This window comes from Lathyrus oleraceus, chromosome 6 (assembly GCF_024323335.1).
Source record: "Lathyrus oleraceus cultivar Zhongwan6 chromosome 6, CAAS_Psat_ZW6_1.0, whole genome shotgun sequence".
Lineage (NCBI taxonomy): Eukaryota > Viridiplantae > Streptophyta > Magnoliopsida > Fabales > Fabaceae > Lathyrus > Lathyrus oleraceus.
Window position 1 is genome coordinate 457,811,313 of NC_066584.1, and position 3,621 is coordinate 457,814,933.

Below are 3,621 nucleotides of genomic sequence, written 5' to 3' on the forward strand. Positions count from 1 at the left end.
TATTGCATTGTACATATCATTGCTGTATTTGTGGGCTCTTTTGGGTTGATTGTTTGTTGGGGTGGGTTGTTCTATGAGAGATAAGCCCACTACCCAGGCTTGAGCGTACACATAGGTTTTAGAGTGGATAGTCATGAGGCTTGCATGGCATGTTACTATGTTAAGCCATTCATGAGACCCACATCCAGACGATGTTTCTTTTGGATATATTCTGTCCTATGGGTGTTCCATAACGACAGATGTTCCTCTAGAAATCGTCGACTCTGGTGACCATTTCCTGAGAACTCAGTTGAGGCCTCTCCTCCGAGACGTGATTATGTTAGCTCTGGTGGGCGCATTCTCGCTGCTCAATCCGAGGACCCCGAGACTGGGAACTTGCTTTAGGATGTCCTGTTGAGGGGAGTTAGTGGAGGTCTTTTATCCCATAATAATGTCAAACCTTTAGTGCTAAACGTATTATTCTCGACTGAAGGGCTGAAGCTGACAAACTTCTGTTCTTAGAACATACCAGTGAGGGGCGGGCTAAATTCAGGAAACCTTAACCGTCAACCAACCCGGTTTTCTGGAGCAGAGCTTTGATCTCGTATTATATTCCTCAGTGGGTTTCTCTTCAGACAGTGCAACCTGACAGTTGTTCAAGCAGATACAACAATCCTGATTTCCATGTCACTGCATTGCATCACATTATTTTGCATTCATATCATTTAACACATGTTTATCTACTACTAGGGGTTTACATCTTCTTCTTGATTCCGGTCGGGGTTCTCTGGTTCTCCTAATATGGATATTGGCAGAAACAGACATGTCGCCTACAAATTTCATGTGGTTTTCTTGGAGCCTATTCAACAGTTGATGAAGTTAATGGATCATGACTCTCTAGAAGGATTCCGGAAGGATTACGGTTTGATTCTAAGTTTCGTCACGGCTCTCTCCAAAGATCAACATGATGCTCTCTTTACATTGCTATAGTTCTATGACCCTCCATTGAGGTGTTTTACATTCCCGCATTATATCTTGGTCCCTACTTTGGAGGAGGTTGCCAGTTTTCTCAGAGTTCCTATCAAGCCGCAGTTGTTATTCTACAGTTTTATCCCGTAATAATGCCAAACCTTCAGTGGTAAACGTATTATTCTCGACCTAAGGGCTGAAGCTGACAAACTTCTGTTCTTAGAACCTACCAGTGAGGGGCGGACTAAATTCAGGAAACCTTAACCGTCAACCAACCCGGTTTTCTGGAGCAGAGCTTTGATCTCGTATTATATTCCTCAGTGGGTTTCTCTTCAGACAGTGCAACCCGACAGTTGTTCAAGCAGATACAACAATCCTGATTTCCATGTCACTGCATTGCATCACATCATTTTGCATTCATATCATTTAACACATGTTTATCTACTACTAGGGGTTTACATCTTCTTCTTGATTCCGGTCGGGGTTCTCTGGTTCTCCTAATATGGATATTGGCATAAAGAGACATGTCGCCTACAAATTTCCTGTGGTTTTCTAGGAGCCTATTCAACAGTTGATGAAGTTAATGGATCATGACTCTCTAGAAGGATTCCGGAAGGATTACGGTTTGATTCTAAGTTTCGTCACGGCTCTCTCCAAAGATCAACATGATGCTCTCTTTATATTTCTACAGTTCTATGACCCTCCATTGAGGTATTTTACATTCCCGGATTATATCTTGGTCCCTACTTTGGAGGAGGTTGCCAGTTTTCTCAGAGTTCCTATCAAGCCGCAGTTGTTATTCTACAGTTCTGAGTTTCTGCCCGATCTCAGCATGGTTGCTTCAGCCACATATTTGGGGAAACCAGTCTTGAAGTCTAATATGTGTCAGAAGGGAGGAGTCAGTGGTTTGCATTTGAGTTTCTTAGTGGGAGAAGCCAAGAAGAAGTTTGAAGATGGTGATTGGAGGGGTTTCAATGTTGTGTTGGCTCTTTGCGTATACATGATTGTCCTGTTTCCTAATAAATTTGTGGACATAGACGCAATATGCCTCTTCGTGTTGGGAAATCCGGTGTCGACCTTGTTGGGAGATTTCTTTCATTCAGTGCATCACAGGAATGAGAATAGAAAAGGAGGATTGGTGAATTGTTGTGCGCCTTTGTTTTATAAGTGGTTCAGTTCCCACCTACCCAAGTCAGGAGTGTTCGTTGACTTCAAGGAATCGTTGAGTTGGTCGAAGAGGTTGATGGGGTTGAGAGATGAAGATATTTCTTGGTGGTCAGACCAGAACTTGCTTCGGGCGGATATTATTCACAGTTGTGGGAACTTCCCGAATGTGCCGTTGGTAGAAAGAAGAGAAGGAATCGACTATAATCCTTCTCTAGCAGTCAGACAGTTTGGATATGCTTTAAGAACTCCGCCTTTGGAAAAAGATGTGGAAGAATCTCTGTTTTCCATTCTTCATCTGATCTGACTGTATCCCGTAAGGCAGCTGAGGCTTGGCTCAAGGTGATCAAGAGAGGAAGGACTGTGCTTGGAAAAGGAGATTGCAGGACTTATCCTCAGTATGAAGATTAGCTTCAGGGAATAGTTAGAGAGTTTGGTCTGCCATTTCCTATTGAAGAACCTTGGTATCCACCTACTCCTGAGCAATCAACAACGGTGAGCCGTGAGGAGTATGCCAAATTGAAGAATGCCATGGAGGAATTTCAAACAGAAAACTCGGAGTTGAGTACGAAGTTGCAAGACTGTATGCATCTATACCATGAGGCGGAATATCAGAAGGGGAAACTATCAAATTGCAAGAGGAGGCAGAGAAGAAATTGGCTATGGAGGTGAACTTCTTCAGGAAGACATACAAAGCTTTGGGGTCATCCAGTTCTGAGTTGAAGAGAGTTAAGTAGCAGTTAATAGATGCCCATGGTAAGTTAGGCTGGGTGGCAAGAGCAATGGGATGCATTTTCAGCTTCTCGGAAGGCGAAAGAGGAGGAGATGGTAGCCCAACTGACTGGTCAGATGGAGAAATTGAAGACTTTGCTGAAGGAGAAGAACAATGAGCTTCTGTGCGCCCGTTCTGAAGGAGAATTGCAGTCCAAAACGCAGCAGAAATTAAAATTTTCTCCTTTAGAGATCCTTACGAATGGTCATGATCAGTGATAGAATATTTACCTCTTGTGACGATTGAAACCTTTGGTGCAAATCTCTTGTGACGATCAAAAGCTTTGATGCAGATCCACGAAGCGATCACGAACGTTGAACGATGACAACGTCTCTACTCAGTCCACACGAATGGATTCCTTCAATCTCAGTGCTAGCTGGTATGAGTGAAGGCTTTGAGTGAGAGAGAGAGAGAGAGAGAAAACGAAAATAATGCAACCGCAACTAATGCTTCTGCACAAGGGTTCTATTTATAGAACCACTTGTGTGGGTTTCAAGCTAAAAGGCCCACTTAAGTGTATTTTGGCCCATATCTTATAATATGCCCAAAATTACTTAAGCCCATGGTACCTTACCATATTTCGTATTCTACTCAAGTACACCGTACCTTACGATGTTCTATAATTCACTTAAGGGCACCGTACCTTACGGTATTCCTTAGTTACTCTATCTCTCATCAATCCGTCCTTTGTGTGTGACCCTGTAGGTTTTCGTGACGTTGGCAATTATATTAAATCA